Below are 27,124 nucleotides of genomic sequence, written 5' to 3'. Positions count from 1 at the left end.
CACTGTGCATCATGGCTTCCTGAGATTGCCTCCCAACCACTGCAATATCTGATACTCCTATTGCTCTAAACCAGGGCCCATTATATTTTCCCCTAGTATACTTCTGGGTAGAATGCTAATCTCTTATTCTGTTCAAAACACAAAGCTACCTAAAGATGTCTTTTATTTTGCCCTTAATTTCTAAAGGATCAAATTGGAAAGTATTTTGTGTTTCTTAAACTAAGGTTCATCTGGCCTTCCTTATCCCATTTATCATAGGTTTCCTTCCTGTCCTGAAGAACTTCCAAATCCATTATATCTCCAACCATTTGCAGTTGGCTCAAGACATTCTTCTTACCCTTTTGCAAACCACCCAAACCTGCATTTTATTGTCATCACATATACTCCTTATTCATTGTTAGCTCCTTTCTCCTTTTTTTTGTTTTGTTTTTCCTTTATTGATACTGTCGTTTCCTTTGCCTTCTCACTGAGTAGCATAACCTTATTTCTACTTATTGCAGATACTTGATCTAGGTTTGAAGTTTTTATGAAGGGAAGCTTCATTTCTCCAAAAGATGTGTACATTCAGTTCTTACCCTATACCATACCAACTCTGTAGCCTTTCAAGTAGTCTTTTTCTTTCTGGTCTCATACCTACCCAGTCTTCTATAAAGAGACACTGATCCTCATAAGTTGGCTAATCTTTTCTAAAGTATTTTTCTTCCCATACTTATTTTATATAGTAGTTTTTTCTTATTCTTTATTAGTCCCCATGACACCCTGTCCTTCCCTCTCAGTTCATCTTTCAAATGTCTGGTCAATTCTTTTGAATTGTGTACCATTCATCTGATCTGCCTTTCATTTTGTTTGTGTATGTAGAATCTCCTTGAGAAGTGGTCTTTGTATTTATCATATCACTTACTACTTTATAAACTATAAATGATAATCATTATTTATAATTAGAAGAGGCCCCAAACGTAATCTCAAAGAAGAGATTAAAAAATCTTGAAGCTGTTGAAACATCTTTAAAGTCAGACTGTTTGAAGGAAACAGATCATTAACTTCATAATTATAAATTATTTTTTAAAAATAGTATTACTGGGGTCAGTTTTTTGAATTATTGTACTTTGCTAATAGCTTGTAAGTGGTAATCGAAATCACCTGAGAAAGTAAAAATTAACTACTATATAATCTTACTGTTATTCCTCAAAAAAGATATATGAGACAACTTTTTCTTCTACATGTAAGAGAATTAAGTTAATGGACATTACTAATATCTCTTTTTAATAGTATTTATATCACCCAGATTCATTTTCACAAATACTGATTATTACATACTAGGAAGGTACAGTTTGTGTTTTAGTCAAAAGACCTGACAAGAACAATTAGAGAAGGAAAAGTTTATTTTGGAGCTCATAGTTTTAGAGGTCTCCATCTGTAGCTGGTTGACTCCATGGGCCTGGGCCTGAGATGAGGCAGAATATCATGGTGGAAGCAAATGGTGGAGGAAAGCAACTGGGAACATGGCATCAGGAAGGAGAGGCAGAGCACTCTCATGATCACAAAATATATATCCAAAGACGAGCCTCCAGTCACACCCTACCTGCCTACAGCTACCACCCAGTTAATCCCTATCTGGGATCAATGCACTGATTATGTTAAGGCTCTCATAAACTAGTTGAGTCATCTCTAAACTTTCTTGCATTGCTCACACATGAGCTTTGGGAGGCATATGAAACCATACAGTTTTCTAGAAAGTGTGATAGGCAGGTAGTATTGGGGGTCAAGTCCTTGCTGTTAATTTTTGCTAATTAGTAGGAGAAATATGTTTACCTAGGTTAATGTGATAAGCAGATGACTATGAGAGCACAGAGAAGGTAAGAATAAATTCTTTAAATAAGAAGTAGAGAAGATTTTCTATAAATGACATTTCTCTTAGGCTTTGAAGAAAGATGTTAAACATTTCCAAGTCAAACAAAAGCTGTTGTAATGATTTGTTCCTGTACACAGAGTTCTGTGTCACTGTTGATTTTTTTCTTGCATTAATTTATGAATATATATTCATTCCACATTTATTTAATAGCATTTATTCTGTGTCAAACCATCTTCTTCTCTTTCACTCAACCATGAATTCTAGGGCAGGCGACTTACCACTCTAGTTATTATATCATCATTCTACAGTTTACTGTCTTAAATAGTAGGTATACCATCAATATTGTTGGATGTTAAGGAAGTCATTCCTTTTGTGTTTCTCAGAAAGTTAAGTTGTTTCTTGCATGGAATCAAGATTTTTAAGGAAAATATGGTCAAAGAGGGATTTTGTCCTCAATTTCCTTGAGGTATAATTTATACCTAATAAAATTTACCTATTTGTGAAGAACAATTCAATGAGCTTTTGGTAATTATAGTCATGCAGTTGGGTAGCAGGTTTTTTAGACCTACGTCTTAACACTGTATTTTTACTGTATTGAATAAAAGTCTTAGCCTTTTCTGTTTTCTTAGGTGTGTTTCTGTATTTCTATCAACTTTGTGGAAATAGGGAAGAAAGGTAGCTTTTTCCTCCTTTTTATTTGTGAGTTGTGATTCATTTTTCCATTCTTACATTACAAAAAATTGCAGTTGTAGAAGTTATGTAGTAAATACAGATGAGTCAAAGAGGCAGTATAAATGCTTTTTTTTCCCCAAAGATAGGGAACTCTAAATCATAACTGGATTCAGACAACTAAAAATTTAATTAGGAACATTTGTAGATATTTGGTTCAAGTTATAGATAGATGTGGAAGCCATCAAAAAGACCCTAAAATATAATTTTTCTCTCTCCTTATCAAAGAATAAATAAAAACAGTATACTTATTTGAAGAGAAAAAACTTTAAAATGTCATTAAAAAAATAACTTATTTTGAACTGAACCTGGTGGTACATACTTGTAATCCCAGTGACTTAGGAGGTTGAGGCTAGAGGATTCCAAGTTGGAGGCCAGCTCATCAATTTATGAGAGACCTAGTCTAAAAATAAAAAGGGCTGGAGGTATATTTCACTGGTAGAGCACGCTGGGGTTCAATCCCCAGTAAACCTGCCTCCCAGTCTTGGACTCATTCCTCTAAGGAAACAATGATTTATATAATTTTTTGCACACAATTTCAGGGCTTCCCAACCCCCTGATCTCTCTAAAAACTGTGTTTTTGTGATAATATCTTAAATTCATAAATCTCCAAATAATAGTTACCCTAGCTTGAAGAAATGATATTTGAAATCTTCTGAGGCTGTTTTCTAGGGATTATATTTAGCCAGAACATTTCTGTTCCTTTACATACAGGCATCACTGATGTGAGTAGCCATTTATCTAGTTTGTTGGCTACTGCTTTTCAAACTTTAACTTATGTAAGAACCACTGAAAAACTTGTTAAGGCAGTTTCCTGGATCCCACTGCCAGAGATTAATTCAGTAGGTTTGTGAAGAGCCTAAGATTTTGCATTTCTAAATAAACTCTCAGGTGATGGTGATACGGTTTTCTGTGACTTTCAGATATAGTGTGCTAAACTACTTCTGGTTTTCTAGTACAGAAAGCTTTCCTTATTGGCTACAATGTTTGGTTAATGGTTTTTTGTTCTGTAATTAGAGGAAGCATTAAGTTATGAGTTCTGCTTTTTTTCTTAAACCTCTACTAACAATTACAAATAACTGTCTAGATGTTTGAATTTACAGATGGTAAACAGTAATATTTAGCTGAAATAGTGTGTACTTTCTAGATCAATTGAATTCTGTTCCCCTGTCTCTATACCAGCATGCTAAGATTATTAAAAAGTTATTTTCAAAAAGTTGATTTCTAATAATAATTCAGATTGTAGCAAAATTAATTTGTTAATAAAAATTTAGAATTGTTTTAAATGTATAATAAATGAAAAATTTAGTTTGTTTTTTAACTCTTTGAGCATTTCCTTTTTACATAATGGTGAGGTATTGATCATCTAAGTATATGCTTAGGGAAAAAAGTATGTGTCATTAGGAATTAAAAGCAAAATGGAATATCAGATCAAATGTTAAATTAAACAGAGTTAATGGTTCAGTATTTATTCTGTAGTCTTTTAAAAACTAGAAACTTAAGTACAGACTTGAAATATGTTTATAAATTAATATAATTATTATTATGAAATAATATAATTCTATACTAAAATTATTAAAATGTCTTCTGTCTCTCCGGCTTTCACAGTAGTCATCCAAGTAAAAGGTTTTGTATATTTAAGGAGCATTCTGAAGATCTCAGGTAACTAGTTGATTTTTTTTAATTCTTTCTACTAAACAATGGTTATAATTTACATTTTTTCTTGCATAACAAATTTATTGAAATATAATTCACATGCTGTACAATATGCATTTAACAATAAAATTAATAGGTTATGGTATTGTGCTATATTATACTATACAGTATAGTATAGCATCCAAACCTATAATAGGTTATAATATTATACTGTACTGCTGCTGTACAGCAATGACCACAGTTAATTTTAGTACATATTGGTCATTCCAAACAGAAACCCTTTCCCCATTCATTAGTGGTTATCCCCATTTCTTTTCAACTCTCCCCATTACTAAGCAATCATGAATCTACTTTGTGCCTATGTAGATTAGTTCATTCTAGATATTTTCTACAAATGGAATGATAGACTGTGTATGTAGTCTTTTCCAACTGCCTATAAAGGTTTATGTATATTGTAGCATGCATGTATGAATGCTTCATTTTTCAAAGTGCTGAATGATATTCCATATTATGAATATGTCATAGTTTAGCCATTCATTCAGTTCATTTTCACTTTAGGTTGTTATAATGCTACATTGTGAACATTTACATATTAATTTTTTAAGGACATGTCTTTTTATTTTTCTTTAGTATATACTTAACATTGAATTTGCTGGATTTTATAGTACATTGATCCTTTTGAGGAACTGCTAAATTGCTTTTCAAAGTAGCCTCATTATTTACATTCCCACCAGCAGTGTATGAGGGTTCTAGTTTCTTCACAATCTTTTGTAACATTCAGTATTATATCTTTTTTGTTATAGTCATCCTAGTTGCTAGGAAGTGCTGTATCATTGTGGTTTGCACTTTTAAATTAAACTGTCTGGGAGTGCCAGTTTGGAAATCTGAGTGATTCCTAATGGATATTATATTGTTCCTTATAAGACCTGAGATATGCCATTAATCTCTTGGTAAATTTATTTCATTGGTGACAAATGGTGTCAAGATGAAATTCTCATGCATTTGCATTGTAAAATGAAAGGAAAAATCAGGCCCACCAACAATATTTGAATATCAAAAAGTTTCTTAAGATACCTATTAAAGTGACGCTGTTAATTTTTGAAGCACATATATGAAACCACTGAAATTCTTGAAATCAGTAGTCTTCATAATTCTTTTTTGTTTGTTTCTTTTTCAAATAGAAGTATACATCTTAGCTTCTGTAAAGAAACTATGGATGAATGTTGATAATTAGCATTGGTTATACCACACACTGAATTCAAAATCCATTGAGCACCATTTTTTAAAATTCTGATTTCCTCTGTTTCTTTTTCTTTGTTTATTTTCTGCTTATGTTGCTATTCTCCTTGAAATAACAATATCTTTGTTCCACCAAACTAATTTATTGATAAGTATAGCCAAAGACTTGTTTGATGCTTTGGGTTCATGGAAAAGGAGGAAGAGGGAATGGCATTATGTCTTAGGATCTTTGTGTTTATTATCTCCTATGCATCGTTTACTCTTTCCCAGATATTATATGGTTACTCCTTTATCTCCACTCTGACAGTGATCCTTTCCTTAATTACTGCATTTGAAATTGTATCCACTCCCCCCATGCTTCACTCTAGCACTTTTACCTCCTTTTAATATTTTTTTTCATAGTGTATTTGCAATACTGTATATTTTACTTTTTGTTTGTCTGTGGTCTGTGTTCTCTTACTACATTCTATGTGGCTTGTGGTTTTTGTTGTTGTTGTTGTTGTTCATTTGTTTTTGTTTTTTTAAGCCTAGCATATAGTAGGCATTCAGTAAATATTTGTTGAATAAATTAATGTATATGGAAAAAATATGTATTTGGACAAAAGGTCCCATTTATGATGCTGAGCCAGTAGCTCACAGGAAGATAAAAAATAATGGTTCAATATTAAAACTTTTAGTCTCATTAGAGTGTTTATTGTATTCAGAGAAATTGATTGTTACTTGAGGTACTGCCTTAATAAAGACTTTTATAAGAATGAATAGGATTTATTGCATTTTAAAAATCAGATTTTAATTTGATTTTTACCTCATTGTTGTCTAGCTCAGTTGTGTGTTAGTTTTTTAAACAAATTATCTGATTTTTTAAAGGTCTGGAGTGTTTTTCTCTCAACTACCATTATGTCTCACATTGGAATTGGTCAATTTCTGTGAGTGGAACTTAGCATATTTATAAAATTCCATATCCCCCAATCTTTGTAATTACTTATTGAAATGGAATACTTTTTATTGTGTATATTATGTGTATTATGCATTTATCATGTATGTATTGTAGCAGGTTCTGTGTAGATGATAGGGATAAAGCAATCTTGGAACTAGCCTTCAGGGAATGTTGTTCATTAGGTGGGAAATAAAGTATGAACAGAAGTAACTGTGGATTTTAATAAGTGCAATAAGTTATTTCAGAGAAGTGAGAGATTACTTGGAATGATCTGGATAGGAATTAGGTTTACTTTGTTTTTAAGGATGAGTGTTTTTTTTTAAACTGGCAGAAGAAGCAGAGGGATCTTCTAGTTGGAGAAAATAGCACAAAAGTACAGAAATGAAAAAGAGAAGACATACAGAAAGTATGGCTAGTAGTAAATGGATGGAACATGATGTTTGTGTGATAGTAATGAATTAAAGTCTGTAGCAACAATTTTGAGCTTACAATCATATTGGAATGCATTGAAAATTAAACTTAGGAAATTTGGACTTAATTCAGAGGGCACTGGAGAACCATTAGTGTTTTGTGTAGATTCAAGGGATACTGAAGGAAAGTTGAATTCAGGGACATACAAGGTGAGTTGTAGGTGCATAAATCATTTAGATTAGGGATCTGAATTAAGGTGGTGAGGTGGTATTACATTGTGTTTATGATGTAATATGGGCTCTGGAATCAAAGTGCATAATTTTACACCTGATTTTGACCTTTACCAGCTCTATGTCCTTGGTAGGCTACTAAGCTAACTCTGTACTGTATAAAAGGGTAATAATTATAACACTTAACTCTTCAGGTTGTTGTAAGATTTAGATGAGATGATATGTTTAAAAGCAGCCTGGCACAGATAAGTACTCAATAAGTTGTTAATATTATAAAATGCTTGACATATTAAATGTTTTAAGAAAGGAGAAAGTCATAGGTGACTATGGTTTGAGCTTTAGTGTCAAGTGAAATGGGACCATAAGAAAGTCAGGAGGAGATGATTTGGGGAGCAAGCAGATGATTTTAGATTTGATGTGCCAGTGAATTCTCTCAGTGCACACATATATCATGCTATTAGAATAGAACTTAAGGAGGAGAAATCAGTCTGAAGTATCCTGTTTGTTTGTATTCATATACTGGTGTAACATATGTATTATGTAATGAACATCAAATATATGAACGTTGAATGTATATACTTTGTATTAAACTGATAATAACAGTGATCAGTTAAGTGATCAATTTTTTCACCTAAACAAAATTTAGGTGAAACTTTGATTTATTAGAGAGATTCCAAAGACTCTTATAGACCCTTAAGTAGAGGAGCAACAGGCAGAGCAAATAAGGAAAACAAAAAGTCATCAAGAACTTACTTTAGTTCTCTCTGCTTTGATCTGCTAAGGCAGCACAATGCTGTCTTATTTTCTCTGGACTTGGGTTTCTTTCTGCTTTCTCTGTACAGACCATCTTTTCTCTACTAATGACCCAACTATAATATTCCCAGACTCACATATTTTCCCAAATCAAGAAATTTGATTAAAAATTCCAATTACAAATCCCTGTTTAAAAACAGATTGAGTTAGTCATGCCATCCCTTTTTAAATTATCTATATCCAGTGGAATAGGCAGTAGCCTGTTCTTTACCAGTGAAACTCTTTTTAGTATCTATGAGGGCAGTTTGTTCATAGAAAAAATTGTAGTTAGTTATTTAAGTTAAGTATTTTACATTTTAACTTTCTTTAAGCTTTTAAGTCTCCATACTCCATTTAGAATTTTAGAAATACTCCATTTAGAATTTGAGTACTTTTTAGTAATCACTTTCTAGAGGAACTTTAATTTAATGTAAGATAAAGTTCATTTAAATTGAACAGACTGAATTTTTTTCAACAGTGAAATTTAAGTTCAAATTACTTTAAACAATTTAGTGTCATTTATCCATTAAATATACATGATTTTCTTTTAAACGGCACTTCAAATGCTTGACCCAACTAGCTCCCAATTGCTTAACATTTTAATAAATCTAATAAGTTCAATTATATAGTGGCTTTCTAAGTTCTCTGAACCATCTCAATATTTTTACAGTCTTAATAATATTTAAGATACTTTTCAACTAAAAGTCACGAGATCAAACACATTTTAAATATGAATCTTAAGGCCATTGACACATAACTTTAACATGCCAATTATGTTTAAATACTTCAGATAGCAAATGTTATTCAGTTTAATTCAGTGAGTGTAAGAACTATTCTAGACTCAGAAAAAGTTTTTCATGATTTTGGGACTTGTTTCCTAACTTCCTTTGAAATTCCTTAATCATTTCATGTGTTATTTAAGAATCAAGAACATGTTGGAGTTCTCCCTGCTTTGACCTGCTAAGGCAGCATGATGCTGTCTTTATTTTCTCTGGACTTGAGTTTCTTTCTCCTTTCTCTGTACAGCACTCACAAGTTTTGTTAAAGAGAATGAGTTGTATAGGCCCCATCAGGTAGGCAATAGCATTCACAGTGCTGGGATGATGAGGATTCCAAATTTGTGGACTCCAACATATTTATTAACTACGTCAGTTAATTCCATGTTAAATAATAACCACCCTTGGAAGATCATGCTAAAACCTTGGCATGTAGTGGCAGGTATCATACTATACTTCTAAATACTTTATAATTTTCTTCTAATTTTGTCCTCAACTAAATAAAACACTAGATTATAAATTTCATTCAAGTACTGACTGGCTTTTTTTGTTGTTGTTGTTCATAATAACAGTGATACAGTTGTATAGACAACCTCAGTAAATATATATTGAGTGAATGAATGCTATTCTCACTTTGCAGATGGGCAGAGGAACAAATAGAATGTGACTTGCCTATATTATTGCAAATTGTTAATGGAACCTAGACTGGTTGTAGGTCTTTTGACTGGTACAAAAGATAAATATTTATAAAACATAAATACTCTATGTAAATAAGTAGTAGCAAAATTTGGACATAGCTGTACCATTTTATAGAGAATCATTTCAGTTACATCAAATTTATATAACAAATAACAAGTTACATTTATTACACAAAAAGATAATTTGTGGAAAAATAATCATTGAACTTGTATATAGATTTAACAACAGATAAAAACTTTTCTTTTATGCTATTTTTTAATAGGGGCATTACTCTAGTGTGCCTTAATTGTGATTTCCTAACTGATGTTTCTGGCTTAGATAATATGGCTGCACACTTAAGTCAACATGAAACCCATACTTGCCAAGTTGTAGTAGAGAAAGGTACGTATATATAACTGTGCACTTGTGGATTTTGTTATTTATTCCATTATTTTTGGTCAACCACAATATGAACTCTTTACTAAATTGTTACTCTCATCATAGTTCATATGCTGTTGTAAATATAAAACTTTTCTTCTAATTTCAGTTTCTGTCTGTATCCCAAATTCTGAACATCTTTCTGAGTAAGTTTAATTTTTTTCAGTGCATTTTACTTTGATGGATTTTAGCACTTACTGCATTTTTAAGTGTATCATTAATAGCAATGAAAATATTTTTTAAATGTTTTTTAAACCTGCTTGTTGAAATAGGTTCCTGCTCTGTGGAGCTCGTGACCTGGTGCAAGACAAGTTGGAATTTCCTAAGTTCAAAGTTCTGAGATATTTTCTTACACAAAGCCAGTCAAGCAGCCAAGTTTATGACACTAGCTTTCATTATTCAGCTCTGTTCAGCTTGTAAATGGGTTCAGATTCCTGTTCTACTTTATCTTTGTGTCAAGTTGACATATCTTAACATACATATTTTTTCTCCAGTTGGTTTTCTCTAAAAATAACTTATTGCTATGGTCTTTTCTTACTTTGCTTAAAATAATTTGTGTTTCTCTCTACTGCACTTGCCTTCAGAGTAATACATTCCAAGTAATATGGTTGTTTGTCTTCTGTTTTGTCTGCTTCTTAATTTCATGTCTTAAGTTTTTGGACCAGATGATTGTCCTTTTTCTCATTTGTTGTCTATCATTGCGCTATCTTTTTTATCAGGTGCAGAATCAGCCCAGAGATTTCAAAAAATATCCAGGGTACACCTGGACAGTGTCCCCCTTCGATGGACACAACTGATGACTGTGTATAAACTATATTATCACCTGTAACTTCATTTTTTAAAAATTGGTTTGACTAAAGCAGGACAAAGCTTGCTAATTATTGTAGGTAATTAATTGAATTTGTGTGACACTAATAGGTTTTAGCTTAAGCCTGATCTTTCTTTACCATCAAGTTATTCTAAATAGTTGATTTGCCTCATCAGCTATTGCCATGTCACATGTTTATGCTTTTTGGTTACTGTTGAATAGGTCTAATTTTTAGATTGAGTCTATTGTCATTCTTAGAAAATGACTCTTAAGCTATAGAAACTTGGATTCTTGCCTTATTGTCACATTTTGGCAAAACATCTTGCCTATATTTTAGATGATGGTCAATACTTTGAAGAAGAATGAAGTAGGGAAGAGAAATACAGGAATATGGGGTAGAAATTAGGAGACCACCATTTTAAATCTGGTATCAGGGAAAACTTCGCGGACACATGACATTTTGAGTAGAGGCTTTTACTTATTTTTAAATTGAATTATCTCTTACCTATTGAGTTGTAGGTGTTCTTTATGTACTACAGATAAAAGTTCTTTATTTCTACAATATTTTCTCCCAATCTGTTGCCTAATTTTTGAAAACAGGATTATTTTAATTTAGTCTCCTTTATTCTGATTATTAGTATTTATTTATTTAGTTTAAAATATTTATTCTTAAGTTTTAGATGAACACAATATCTTTATTTTACATTTATGTGGTGCTGAGGATCAAACCCAGTGCCTTGTGCATGCTAGGCGAGCACTCTACCACTGAGCCACAACCCCCATCCCTGATTATTAATATTTAACCAGGAGTTGAAAGCTATACTTTTTTTTCCTGACAAGAATCCTGCTTAGGGGCTGGGGCTGGAGCTTGGGCTTATTGGTAGAGTGCTTGCCTAGCACGTGCAAGGCACTGGGTTCTATCCTCAGTACCACATAAAATAAATACATAAAATAAAAGGTATTTGTTCCAACTAAAACTAAAAAAATAACAAAACAAAAACTATTTAAAGAAAAAAAAAGAATCCTGCTTAGGTTGATAGCCACTCCTAGCAAATTATATGTAGAAATATTCAAATAAAGAAACTATTACAGTATAACTTCCTTGAACTCAGGGATGTATAGTTGACATTGCTAAGGGTGTATAGACCGTGAATTCCTGTAAGAGTCCACATAGGTCAGCAAGAGTTAAAAAAAAGAAAGCAAATACAGAAAAAGGACAATGGGCCACATTTATTTGTACCTTCTCCTGCATAAGAATTCATAAAAATGTGAGACTATGAGTCAGTGAATGACATTTTAGGAAAATATATTGTGTGGTTTCCAGCTTTGGAAGCAAGTAAGTAAATGGATGAAAATTTGACTGAGTAACATGGTGGAGCTATCTTAGCAAATGTTAAGATTTTTTTGTAAGAATTTCTTGCTTAATGATAAAGGATGCAGACTTTTCATAAAGAGGATAGAGGCCATTGAGAATACTACTTGATCTTTAAGGATATGATTGCATAGAATAGAACTCCTATCTAGTTCTTGTTTTTTGGAACTGTGATGAACTTCTTCTTTAATTGCCTTTTCTACCTAGCACTTGCTGTCATTCCTACTCCCAGACCTCAACCAGAATAGCAATCTTATTTTCAAAATATTTTGCTAGCTCTTTTTTTACATATACCATAAAACTCACTATTTTAACGTGTACAGTGAAGTGGTCTTTAATGTATTCACAATGTGTTATAACCATCACTATTGTAATTCCTAAAAATTTCTCCCACTCCAAGAAGAAACTTCATACCTGGTATCAGTCATTCTAAATTTTTCCATATCCTGGAAACCACTCATCTGCTTTCTTTCTCTATGAATTTACCTTTCCTGGACATTTCATGTAAATGGAATCATATAACATGACCATTTACATATGACTTCTTTTTATATAGCATAATCTTTTTGAAGTTCATTCATAACTGTAGCTAGCATATTATGTGAGTTTCATTCCTCTTTATGACTGAATAATAGTCTACTGAATATATGTACCACGTTTTGTTGATGGAAATTTTGGGTTTATGACTTTTTGATTATTACAAATAATGCTGCTGTAAACATTTGTGTACATGTGCTTTGTGTGAACATTTATTTTTAGTTCTTTTGGATATATCCATTCAGGAGTTTGATGGAGCATACAGTTCCTCTGTATTTAACTATATTAAACTTTTCCACAATGGCTGGCACCAATTTACATTCCCATCAGCAATGTATGGGGGTTCCAGTTTTTTCCGTACTCTCCCTACGCCTATTATTTTCTTCATCTCTTTAAATTATATCCATCTGCATGGGTGCTAAGTAATTATTTTATGATTCTGATATGCATTTCCCTGATGTCTAATGATACATAATATCTTTTCATGTGTTTATTGGCCATTTTTATAACTTGTTTAGAAATATGTCTAATCATATACTGTGTCTAAAATTGGTCTCTTTTTTTCCCTCTCTTTCTTCATAAGAGTAAGTCTTTGCCTTTTGCTGTCTCAGAAATAGCTTTGGATCTTCACCATTGAGCTTGGACTAGCATCATAAATTCATCCTGGAAAACTCACTCAAGGCCTACCTGCCATTTTTAGATATGATGATAACTGGGCAAGCAGTATTTTCTGTTTTTGATTGGTGGACGGCTTTTCTTTATTTTCCATTTAAAAATGTTTCAAAAGCATATTTTGATGGAGTTATTGTCATGGCTGTAATTTGGATTTGGGCAAATCTCATTGGGAAATGAATTATGATAGAATGATAACGTATCTATGGTTGATATATTATTGGTGCTCACTGGAAGTGTTAAAGTAGAATCTGGACAACTATTTATTGGTTGTTTATAGAAGAAATTAGTGCATAGTAAAGAAAGTTGAATTATGTGCTTTTTGAGATTCTTTGCAGCTCTAAGATTCTGAAATTTGTCCCAGTGAAATGGTATAAAAAGTATCTTATTTCATCATTATTTTGTACAAACTTTTTTTTTGTAAAAAGTTTGATTCTCAGGGTAATGTAGATTTGCCTTGAAAATGTGGAATTACTTCAATAACATAACAAAGTATTATGCACTTTATTGTTTTTAAGAGATTTAATTTGTTTTACTTTGTTGCAGTTGAGATAGTTTGCTTTCAGTTCTAAAAAAAGTTTTCTTCTTACAGATTAGCAAGACATCTACAAAAAGAGGCCCAAGCTCAACACAACAATTCTGAATTCACAGAAGAGCAAAAGGTACCATCAAATAATATCTAGATATATTCAATTCCAAATGAAATTGCTCTTGAGTCCATTAAGCAGAAAAATAAACAAAAAACTGTTATATTTAAGTAAAAAAAAATCAGATTGATTATGCTTTGCCTAACATTAAGTGAACATTTATACAGATATATAACTTATCACTTAATGAATTACTTTAGTTAACTATTTAGGCCTTATTTAACTCTAATGGAAGTCATCCACACTTTTAGTTGAAAAGCGTGGGTAACCCAAAGACTGGAGTTTGTTCCGAGTCACTTGGAAAAACAGAAGGATTGGGAATAAGTGCATTCCACCTCAATGCTTAACTCTGAATTTTCATAACTCTTTATGTATCACCTCTCAAAGCAAAACAGAAAACACACACAAAACCCCCCAAACCAAAAAACAAATGGAAGAAAATTAGCTCAAGTCAAGAAGTTGGCGTACAGATCTGTCAGCTAAATAAATATATAAGATTGCAAAATGTTTCAGTACTGTTCTTTCTTCCTTGAATTAAAATTTTTGTATATCAAGCTGATTCCCTGATAGAGATTATGTAAAAGGGGATACTTTAAAGTAACTTCATTCTAAAAGAAGAGAAGAAATGGGAGGAAACAACTCCCATTTTCTCCTGGCTCAGAGTAACTAGTTTTAAGTCAATTTTTAATCCTGTAGATAGTGAAAAATATGTGTTAGTCTTTTCCTCATCTCTTAAGAAAAGGCAGTGTGAAAATCCTGGTGACCTAATTCACTCTTATTAATACTTTTCTTTTTTTGCACAAGGGGAAATGGGAGTAATTTTTTGCATAACTTTTTAATTAAACCTAAGCAAGTTTTTAGTCCATAGGCCTGTGTTTATTAATTCTTAGTTACAGGAGTTTGGGGAGAAAAAGCCCCCAGAGGGTTAGCTGTATTTCTTGCCCAAATATATTTGTATTCTTAAAATATTTAAAATCTACTTCAAAAAAATTATGTTACTGCAATTTAAAAGGGTGTTTTTCTTTTTTCCTTAATAAGTGCTAATATCCACAATAGATTTAAGAGACTTAGGATCTTAGTCCTGGAAAATAATTATCACAAAGGAAATAGCTGATATGCTTAAGGAAAGGAACAAAGACTGTACACTATACCACTTCTATAAAATTTGTGAAGTCTGTCTAGGAGTTGTTTATGAAATGATCAGCAGGCATCATTGAATTAAGACTTAAAATATCTAAATCTTGATGAATAGAATCTTAGATATCCAGGTACATAAATTAATAGTTAATGATGTATGTTATAAATATGAAGACAAAATAAAAAAATGTAAAAAAGTTTTAATGATCCCATATTTTAGTCACCTGTTTGCCTTCAGTTAGTTAGATTTCTCCAGCATTTGTTGCTCAGGAGTAGAACCTGTGAGCCACATGGACTGAGATTAAAGTCTTTTGACCTCCTAAAACATTCTAAAATTACAAAACAAACAGGTTAATATCAAAAAATGAACCTTGTTAAGTGATGAGAAAAAAATTAACTTTTTCTTGATTTTTTTTAGTATTCTGAGACTAGAGTTGGTGTTGATAATGCTATTGATTCTTTAATTTATAGCTGTTTAGCTTGTCTTTGGTTATAAAGACCCCCAGATCTTGTACTCCAAAAGATCCAGGAGGCTGCAGGTCCTAGAGGAGAGAGCTGAGACCTAGAGTCAGAAGACTGAAGTCTTGCATCCTGGCTTTGGCTCTGGGCCTGATTTTCCTTATATAAGACATGAGAGATTAGAGAACTCTTAAGTGACTTTAAAAGGTCTTTCCTTCCTAAAACTCCAGTGACCTCTACATGTAAAGTGGTCTGTACCTCCTCCTCTCCTGGAAGCCTGATTTCTGAGGAACATATTATTTATAATACCTGCCCAGGAGGCATTTCTGGCTGCCAGGTGTAACTGCAGACAGAGCTTCTGTCTGCCTGTCTATTCCTTGGTCTTGAAGAAGGACCCCAAGTCATTCTGTTCTACTATATAAGGCAAGTTATATGCATTTAAAGGTTTAAATTTCTGTGAAAATGCAAGTGAAATATTCACAACAGACAGAAACACTCATATTGATGTATAGGCCTTATATGATTGTTCCATAAGAAAAAAATTATCAAAGTCTTCAGTTAATAATGATTAGAAAAGAGAGGTCTTCAAGACATGTTCTGGGAAACACTGGCTCTTAAAAATTAATAGATTGTGTCTGTGTGTATGTGTGTGTGTCTGTGTGTTGTGCTAAGAATAGAATCCAGGTCCTCATGCTAGGCAAGCAAGCACTCTGTATATTAGTAAGCTACATCCCCAGCCCAATAGGCATTACTTGCACACAGTTTGTGACTTCTCTGGACTTTTAATATTCTAATGTGTATGTTGGATATTTTAAAGAGTTTGGTTGTGCAGTATTTTAAAAATTATTTGCTTTTGAAAAGCTCCCCTCCTTTCTTTACAGAATATTTCATTGGATATAGTGTTCTAAAGAACATAATACAGGAAATTTTGACACATACTGTTAGATCTGCATTAAATACTATGCCTGTACATAAGCTGGAGAGAAAACTGAATTTATTTTTCTCCAAAAAGGAAAATAGAAAATGCTTTTAACCTTATTCTTTGCAAAAATGTTGTTTTATTTTGAGTTATATTTCTTATGCTTATACTATTTCATGTATTGATAGCAGTGACGAGTTATATAATTATGCCAACAATTCAGTAGTTAGTGGAACTTTGAAAAATGTTTTTGGTTTTTAAAAACCAATCTTATTACTAAAGTGCTTTCTTTATGAAACTTTTTGCTGTCTAGTTCACAGTGAGCTCTCAAATATATTTGATGAATAAATGTTTTATTAAAATAAATCCTAATTTTTAAGAGAATAACATATTTTTCCAATGTTTATTTTATATCTAAAGAATTCTAAAGCAGAACTACTAATCTGTCTAAACCAAATTAATTGGTGATAGAATAAAAACTTCACATTTATTTCCTATTTTTAATATTCTCAAAGATTTCTAGTTAAAACAAGAGTTTATGATTCTTATTTGATCCTCCCTCACGATTAGTTCCCTTAGCTTTCATTTCAGTTTTCAATAGTTTTGTCATTATAACAACTGGGTTTAGTGGCCAACAAAAAGCTGCCAAAAGCTTTCATTCCATGAAATTCCCTACTTTGGTGTAGTAGATTTTCTCATGTAAGATTCTGGACAAAATAGAACATCCTGTCTCATGACACTTAGAAAGTTTTTCCCTGTTTTGAGTCAAACTTGGTGGTAATGAGAATCACAGCACTATATACTTGTTTTATGTTTTATCGATTCCACCTTTCTACTTCCACTTTTTCTCTACCCCAGTGTTATCTCTCCTCCAACAGCTAGATGGAAGATGAGTGGCTGCTTAAATATTTAAAAGTTAAGTCTGGATTAAGAAAGACTGTACTGAATTATGTTTATTTTCAAACTGATTTTATTCATTATATAAATTGAATACATTTTAGCAAAATTAATTTAGCTCATTAATTGTCCATTTTTATTCCATGTTTTCCTTTAACTGATCTTTATGGCTCTCAATTTTCTTAGCAATGACAAACTAAAGTAGATAATACTCTAAAAATGATACTGTTTTCTGTTTCTTATCATATTAGGTATGAGCAATTAATTTGAATAAAATGCTAGTGATTTAAGTCTTTCTAAAAATCAAACATCACTTCAGTGCTTGGTTTAATGTACATTAATTAAAGTAGTCAATACTTATACTCTGGAATATGTGAACTTGTGCTTCTTTATCATTTTTCTGAACTGTTCATTTTAAGGAAGGTGACACTGTTTCAGTAGCAAGCACTTGATTTTGACATCAATAAAATCTACATGTTTTAAAAGTTATTGCCACAGCTGAAATAATAGTGTTTCACTTCTTTTTTAATACTGAAGCTGGGTGTGGTCCCTTAAAATAGTTATGAATAAGGCCTGTTGGTATTTTACCATAGTTCAGTACATTTCTGTATAAAAAGCTATTGCCTTTGCTTAACTTGAAGAAATGTTTAAGTGAGAATAGTTTGTTAGTGGTTTCTTATTGTTCAGGTACAACATTTTTATCTTAAATGTTTGAAGTGTGAAATAAAATGGATTTTAAAGTCAAGAAGGAAAAAAAGCTAACCACTATTTTGAAGATTATCTCATTGATACATCTCAATACAAGCAAAATTCTTTTATAAAATCAGTTTTGAAAGAATATAGTAAAGAATATAGCTAAATGGAATTGATTGAAGTGTGTGGTTTTATTGAATATCTTGTGTGTTATATAGAAGGCATTGATGACTGGGACAAATTACTTAACCTGTTCATACTTCAGTTTTCACACCTGTAAAATGATCATAGCTAACTCTGAGTTGTGGGGAGGGTTAATTAAATTAATGTTTATAAATCACTTAGGAGAGCCTGTCGGAAAGTGTTCATTAGTTATTAATAAGTGGTTAATAATTAACAGTATTTGTTATTAATAAATTATTTGATTATTATATTTATACTTAATTATTTACTAGTTTTGCTGGAGTTGAGTGGTATATTTGAACAACAATGATTGGGGATATTAGACTTTATGTAGAAAAGATTGCTTACTTCTGGTTTCTATACATAGCTATTTAAGAGGATGAATAAACCTGAGTATTTTGCAAACTATGTATAAATATAATTTTCAAATGTAATCTCTTTTCAGATTAAAATTGCATGTTTTCTAAGCTTTTATATTGAAATTTTTAAAAGATTATGGAGATAATTAAATATTATTACTTGTGTGTCTGAGAGGCATATCTTGCTCAATAATAGTTTTTTTTGTGAGTTGCTATCCTAGCTGTTTGTTGAAGATACAGTAATTGAAGAGTGTCCACTAGCCTAAGCACCAGGGGCCAGGACAATACTGTTACTTCCCTTTACTCCTCTTTTACCTTTCAAAGAACATTAACCAAACACAAAATCACCAAATCCCCAATTTACTAAACATTTTGTAAGTCATACATAAAATGCGTTCAGAAAAATGTGTCAGTTTTTTTCCAAAATATGTCATTTTGTAAGCATTGTAAATGATGTACACAGTTCTTTGCTTTTATGATCTAGACTTATTCCTAAAGACATTTCAGAAATATCTTTTTTGGAAGGACCTAGAAGTCTCAGTGTCATTGTTCAGCTGCCTGCCCTGATAATTTCTTTTAGGAATCTCATGAATCTCCCCTTTTCATTTCCACCTTAGCTATTCATATTCTTATTCTGAATATTGTTTAGACAGTTTGAAATAACTTAAATGATTTTTCCTTCAGTTTTTCCCCTTTCCTTTAAATTATGTATACATTGCATACCTGTATCACAATAGCCAAGGGGTTTTTTTTTTGTTTTTTTAGAAAGAATCTCACCGTGTTGCCCACACAGTCCTTAAACTTTTAGGCTCCTGCCTTAGCCTTCCCAGTAGATGGTACACATAACTATGCCCAGCTCACAACAGTTTTCTTAAGGGCATGTCTGTTAAAAAAAGAACAATAAAAACACACTTCTGTGTAACTTATTGTTAAAGAAATCCTAGATTCCTCAGCAAGGAGTTTGTGGAAGGTCCATTTTCAGAATGACTATGCCCTACTTCACTTTACTTTTCAAACCTATCCCTCTGCTTTCAGTTGGGGATTTTAAGTAATTGAACCATGACAATTTTCCAAACTCTTTGATTTGGAAATACTCCCTATTCTTTGGGACTGGATTCCTAATATAGATCTTGTTCTTTTCCTTTAGGACATAAAAGGAACTTATTTTGCTGAAGCTTATAGATTGAGTGTCTCTCTTTTTAATATAGTGATTTTGTATATGTTTTATCACACATAATAGAACATGAGCATATTAAAAGCAAGGACTGTGCCCTATCACATCTGTTTTATAGCTTATTTTATAAAACAGGTAGACTGTAAAATCTGCACCATTCATCACAAATACTGATTTTGTTAATATTGCCTACGTTTTTAAACAAGTCAGAATTGAGCTTTAATCAGAATTAAATTAGACCATTGTGCTATCTTTCAGATATCTTTTAGTAAATTTCAGGCTTTATGAGAAGATGATTGGAAGGGAAGATGTCAAAAATCCCTTTTCATTGCCCTCCCCCTTTTTAATTTTCTGTTTTCTTTTTTAAAGTTAGTATTTGGGGGCTAGAGTTGTAGCTCAATGGTAGAGTGCTTGCTTGCCCAGCATGTGTGAGGCACTGGGTTCAATCCTCAGCACCACATAAAAACAAATTAATAAAATAAAGGTATTATGTCCATCTACAACTAAAAAAGAGCTATTTTTAAAACAAATAAAGTCAATATTTTAACTTACAGATAACAAAGATAGTACATATAAATGGGGTAACATGTTTTGATACATGTATATATTGTGTGATATTTAAATCCAGTTAACATTTTCTACTCACTTATCATTTCTTATGTTTAAAAACTTTCAAATTTTTCTTTTTTCTTTTGAAATGTAGGATGCATTTATTTATCCCTCCACCCACCCCTACTGGCTCCAACCCCTGGTAACTACTATTCTACTTTCAACTTCTATGAAATCAACTTTTTTGTATTCCACATGAATAAGATTTTTTGGGTCTTGTCTCTGTGCCTGGCTTACTTCATTAATATAATGATCTTGTTCCATCATGTTGTTGCAAAGGATAGGATTTCTTTATTTTTATGACTGAATAGTATTCCATTGTGTATATATAACATTTTTTTTATCCACTTATCAGTTGATGGACTCTTAGGTTTCCATTTCTTGGCTAATAGGAATAGTGCTGTTATGAGTATGGGAGTGCAGGTGTCTCTGCAGCTTACTGATTTCCTTTCCTTTGGCCATATATACTGGAGTGGAATTGTTGGATCATATCGTAGTTCAATTTTTAATCTTTTGAGGAACCTCCACACTGCTTTCCATAATGGCTATCTTTGTTGCCCTTTAAATCATATCTAGACCTATCACCAAACCAAACTTGATTTAGAATTGGTTATGGCATATTAGTTTAGAGGAGAATATATACTCATCTCTCTCCCACTTTTCAGTCCTTTGTCTTCAGATTCTCTTCTCTAAAATCTGCAAGGTGCTAGAAAAGGAATAATAATTTATTTAAAGAAGTATAGATCTCTTTTGTAAATTTTTTAAATTGTAGATGGACACTATATCTTTGTTTTTTTTTTTTAATGTAGTACTGAGGATCGAGCCCAGTGCCTCACACATGTGAGGCAAGTTTTCAACCACTGAGCTAAAATCCCAGTCCCTATAGATCTCTTATAAATAAAAATTATTGATTTTAGTAACTGACAGTTAAAATTATCTTGGGATGTATAGCATTTTTTTCCCTACAGAAAACCATAGGCAAAATTGCAACATGCTTGGAATTGCGAAGCACAGCTTTACAGGTAAATGGATTTTTTTAATGAATTATTCTAATTGCTCTAATAAGACATTCATGCCCAAAGCAATATTATCTCAGAAGGGTTTTATAACAATTGGAATTGATCAGTTGAACTCACACTTAAATGATTTAGTTCATACTTTGTACACTGTAGAAATAAAAGATATGATTTTAATTTTTTTCTGTTTCTATTAGCTTGAATATTCCAAAAATCAGTTTGGAACTTTTCATTTTCTACCTTTAAAGCAAGAAATATATTTATTTTAATATTTGATTCTTGCCACTTAAAAGACATAGGGTGTAGTGAAATCTTTGTAATGAAAAGATATAATATGCATATTTTAAATTTAGTCCACACAGTCCCAGGAAGAATTTAAACTGGAGGACCTGAAGAAGCTAGAACCAAGTAAGTTTTGTTTTATATTTTTTAGTGATATTCCTTTAGAAAGAGTTTTATCTGTTGTGAATATTAAGATTGTTTAGCACAGAAAGTGATTGGATTTATTTCTCTTATTTTTTGGTGCTTTTAAACTCCTACAATATTTGCATTTTTAATTACCATTTGGATTTCATCTTGCAGTATGGGCAAAGGCACAGTGTGAATAACTGAATGAATGTAAGTTAATGTAGCCTTTTAAAAAAATTTTTTTAGTTGTAGACAGATACAATATCTTTGTTTTATTTATTTGTTTTTATGTGGTGTTGAGGATCAAATCCAGTGCTTCACACATGCAAGGCAAATGCTCTACAAACAGAACTATAACCCAGCTCCTGTACTCTTTTTTTTTATTGAGATAAGATTGCACATCTCAGTGCATTTATGTGACTAGGGAATAGTAGATTTTATTTATCCAACTAAGTAAGATTTTTAAGTAGGGAATCATAAAATCAAAGAATTTTCAAACAGAAAGGAGTCTCAGACTTGTGGTCACATTCTCTATTGAGGAAAGAAATGAAATGATTTGTTTGCCCTGTTTCATTTAAATCCCCAGTAACTGAGCAGGGTCTAGATCTCAGAACATTTGTCAGTCTATCTCAGTTCACACTAGTGCAATCCTTTTAATGTAAACATGCTTTGAGTAAGAGGTAAAAAATTAATTTACGAACTAAAGAGGGCCTTGCACAGTGGCGCATGCCTGTAATCCTAGCCGCTCGGGAGGCTGAGGCAGAAGGATATCAAATTCAAAGCCAGCCCTAGCAAAGCAAGGCACTAAGCAACTTAGTGAGACCCTGTCTCTAAATAAAATATGAAATAGGGCTGGGGATGTGGCTCAGTGGTCAAGTGCCCCTGAGTTCAGTCCCAGTATCCCCTGCCAAAAAAGAACTAAATAGAATGTTCCTATAAATTCCCCAAACTGCCAATATCTAATTCATTCATAGCAATTCTAACAAAGACATATATTATTGAGATAGCTGAAATGTGATTGTATTCCAAATCCAGGGTAGAAAAAGGATTCTCAGAGTATACTGAAGGGGATCTGATTTTCTGTTGTTTGGGTTGGAAAAGAGAAGTTAACAACAACAGACAACAACAAAGGAATGCATAACAGATTTGTTGTGATTCTGGTGGCTTTTCCACAGTTTTAGATGATCCTATTTCATTTCTTCAGAACACCATCCTTCTGAATATGGCAAGAATTCTGATGAACTCTGTCATTTTAATAGTTTTGGTTACTTTATGTAATCCAGATCATAAAGTTTTTTTTTTTCTTTGTGGTTCTGGGGATCAAACCCATGACCTCACACATGCTAGGCAAGCATTTTACCACTGAGCTACATCTCCAGCCATAGATCATAAGAGTTGGAGATGTTATAAGAGACACACTTATATTCAGAAATAGTTCTTATGCCTATATCCAATGTATATAAGGATACTAATCAATGTAATATTTCTCACAATTTTTTGGGTTTTTTGTACCTAAAACTTTATTTTTCAAAAGCATTAATAAATACTTTGTATATGATTGAGATATAATTTATATAAAGCACAGTTCACCAATTTACCATATCATATTCAATTTTTTAGTAAATTGGAAGAGTTATGCAGACATCACCAACAATCAATTTTAGGACATTTTCATCACCACAAGAAGAAACCCTATTCCCATGAGCAGTCATTCACTTCTTGCCATCCCCCTAAAATCCCTTCCAATTCCCAGCCCTAGGAAACCATTAGTTTGATTTCTGTCTATAAATTGTCCTATTGAAGACATTTTATTTAAATGGACTCATATGATATATAATCTTTTATGACTGGCTACATATAAGATTATTTTGAGAAAAACACATTGATGGCTTTAAATAAAATGTTGCAACAGTTGTTTATACAGTGGTTATACTGAAAATTATGTTTGTGTGTGAGTGTGTGCGTATGTGTGTGTGTGTGTGTGTGTGTGTGTGTGTGTGTGTGTGAGAGAGAGAGAGAGAGAGAGAGAGAGAGAGAGAGAGAGAGAGAGATGATGCTGGGGATTGAACCAAGGGCTTTGGGCATGTTAGACAAGTGCTTTACCAGTAAACTACGTCACCAGCCCTCAGTTTTTTATGATAAAAATAATTAGGATTTTGGCTTCTTATTCAGTCACTATTTCCTATTAGTTTGTTTCCAAACAAAATTTAAGAATCTTATAGATACACAGAGTGGCTGTAAAGACTGTGGATGTTTATTTCATATATTTATTATCTCTTCCTCTGAGCATGCTCAAGTACTTCTATTGCCTCACAAGATCTTTCATTAATTGCCTTTTTTTTTTTTTAGAATAGCATCTATATGCTAAGCACTCGAATCCTCTCAGTTTCATTTTGCTAAGGACAACACCGACATTAGCTTGTAAATCCCAGGAATGAGTTTTAGGGTCACCTGGACCGGTTCTTTCACTATGCTGTTATTAATACCTGTAGTGGTGCTGTACTACATCATTCCTAAGTACAGCTCTCCAGTTCAAATTCCTAAGAAATTATTGATCCATGTATTAGTCGAAGATCAGGTTAAAATCTATTACTTTTTCGGCTTTTTAAAAAAGATTTGGAGTAGAAATGGAAAGAGAATTTTGGAGATTCACTTTATTATATTTTTTATAATGTTTTTCATTTGTACTTTTCCCTTCTTGATAGTTATCCTTTTAGATGATTTTAATTTGCTGTTGCTTCTGAAAGAAACATAAACGAGTATTTCAGTAGGGTAGACTCTGTAATTTGGAATTTATCCAAGCAGGGCACTTGTTGTGAGTTAATTATTGATTTGGAATTAAATATTTTCTACAAATTGGTATTTAGTAATATTTCATATTAAGTATACTTATTCAAGCTTGCTTTTTAAAAAATTAAGCCTCTTCTAAGGAAAAATAGTGAATTCTAACTTTTAATATGTTGAACTTAGCTGGTTTCCTTTCTTTTAAAAAAAAGTTTTTTAAAAATTTAATTTTGTGCGTGTGTGTGGTGCTGGGGATCAAACCCAGGGCATTGCGCATATAAGGCAAATGCTCTGCCACTGAGCTACATCCCTAGCTCTTGGCTGGTTTATTAGGCTGATGTATTCTTTACTTCAGCATTTTGAAATCTTTTAAATTCTGTCTGAAAATACTAAAACTATGATTGTGAAAGTCTGAGCCATTTTTTCTTATGTAATTGCAGTAATGTACTGCTGCTTACTCAAGCATATCTCACCACCACTACCCTGCAAAATTCCCTTCTATTAAGCCACCCTTCAAGGCTTCACAGAATCCCACCTCTCCCTGAAAGCTTTCTCTGCTGTCTCTATAGAGGCATAATTAAACTCTGCCTCCTCTCCTGTATAGGATCATTTTAACTATCCATTGTCAGACTCTCACATGTGTTATTTTTCACTTGTATTTGTTTCAGTCCTCAAAGAGATTATGAATGGACTCTTCCCCCACCCCAGCGCCTATTGAATGCTTTAAGTGTAGTATGAACTTGGCAAGATTGTGTTGAGTTAAATAGATTTGAATGTTTTGAAGGAATCTTTTCTTATAATTTAAAAAATACCCTTTCAAAATTGAGGCAGCTGCCCATTTTTCCTACCACAAAAATGAAACACGTCAGTCACAAAAGCAGAATGCATTTTGATATTTGCCTGTGTGTCATCTTTTGAGGGTTAGCTTCAGGAGGTTGGTAGGTCCATCCTCCAAGAGAAAGGCTGGGAGTGCTGAATTTTCCATGGTGGAGTAGCATCAGATGTCTGCCATGTAGTGATCCAAAGTGTGTAAGTCCTACCAAATCAGCCCATGAATCTCCAACCCATGACATGCTTCATACTTATGATAATATCTTTTGTAAAATTCAAGCTCCTCTTCAGATCCTCCTAAGACACCATTGCTAGTATTGGTAGAAAGAAAACTCTATGTAAAGTTTAAGCTATTTTAAAAGAACAATAGAAGCTGTTATTCCATAGTTGTTGAAATTGTAAACCCATACTACAGTTATAGAAAGTAAAACATAATTTGTTTTTTTAGTTCTAAAGCTATTCACATAAATTAAATGTTTGATAATACTTTAACTTGTAAAAATAATATAACAAAGCTATTATTCTAAAGCAAATACTTCCTCTTCAGAGCTTTGATACTAAAGAAAAGAAAATACTATTTAATTATTCTGTTACAATACAAATGCAAGATAACCACTGAGCCACATCCCCAGCCCTATTTTGTATTTTATTTAAAGACAGGGTCTCACTGAGTTGCTTATGCCTCACTTTTGCTGAGGCTGGCTTTGAATTCTTAATCCTCCTAAGCCTCTGGGATTACAGGTGTGCACTACCACACTCAGTCAAGATATTCTTAATAACCAAGATATTTTTCAACTTTTTGTTTGTTTTTGATGTACTGGGGATTGAACCCAGGGGTGCTCTACCACTGAGCTGTATTTCCAGTCCTTTTTATTTTTTAAAACTTTTTTAGTTGTAGATGGACACAATACCTTTATTTAATTTATTTATTTCATGTAGTGCTAAGGATCGAACCCAGTGCCACATGTGCAAGGCAAGCACTCTACCACTGAACTACAACCCCAGCTCTTTTATTGTTTTATTTTTATTTTGAGACAGGGTCTCCCTACTTTGCTTAGGCAGATGAACTTCTAGTCCTCCTGACTCAGGCTTTTGGTACCTAGGATTACAGACACATGCCACCATCACAGGATCAACTTTTAAAAATTATTGTTATATACATTTTTAATGGTTGATTTTTTTGCCCATTTTATTAAACTCTTATTACAATATGACCTTTTCTGTGTTTTTGTTTCTGATATAAGTGAGACATGATCTTTTTGTTACCTGCTCCCCATTCTTGGGTATCTATTCCATTGTTGTGTAAGTGATCAATATTTATTAATATTACTTATTAATATTGAGTTGATTTAATAGTTTAGTAACAATGATCATGCAGAAGTATAGAAAAGATGTTCTTGTATTAAAAAATAAACAGTACTTCTTAGTAAGATAAGAAATATTAGGATTCTAGTCAACTAGATCAAAAAGGTCATGGAAAGAGTAAATGTCCATTTTAGATTTTCCCTCGACATTTTGTATACATTTATTTAGGCTGTAATTCTCTCAATAGCCTGTAAAGGAAGTAGCATTCTCATTTTAGAACTGGGGAGATTAGAGTATTTAAGTAAATGTTCAAGTTATTGTTGTAATTGTAGGGCTAGGTTTTGATTTAAACCTTCTACTTTGATCTCCTGCTGCTTCCCCTTTGCTTGTCAGACTTAAGTTCTCACAGTCCTTTCTATGCCTTGAATAAGGCAAACTGTTTCCTACTTGGAACCTTTGTTGTTGCTCCAGCCTGTTCTCTAATACCTGGGAAGCCCTTATGCTAGAGCCACTTGTGGATGATTCCTCTCATCTCAGGTCTTGGCTCAAATGTCTTCTTACAGTTTAGTTTCGAAA

At 32.5% G+C, this 27,124-nt stretch overlaps 2 pseudogenes; both read left to right on the top strand.

Annotated features, from left to right (window-relative positions):
- Positions 1-9,888, top strand: part of LOC143410742 (zinc finger protein 280D-like) — a 48,695-nt pseudogene extending 38,807 nt beyond the window's left edge.
- Positions 9,889-10,936: 1,048 nt separating this feature from the next.
- Positions 10,937-27,124, top strand: part of LOC143410741 (axin interactor, dorsalization-associated protein-like) — a 36,714-nt pseudogene continuing 20,526 nt past the window's right edge.

This window comes from Callospermophilus lateralis, chromosome 11 (assembly GCF_048772815.1).
Source record: "Callospermophilus lateralis isolate mCalLat2 chromosome 11, mCalLat2.hap1, whole genome shotgun sequence".
In the NCBI taxonomy this organism is placed as follows: domain Eukaryota; kingdom Metazoa; phylum Chordata; class Mammalia; order Rodentia; family Sciuridae; genus Callospermophilus; species Callospermophilus lateralis.
The sequence above is the reverse complement of the archived record's forward strand: the minus strand, read 5'-3'. Positions and strand labels throughout refer to the sequence as shown.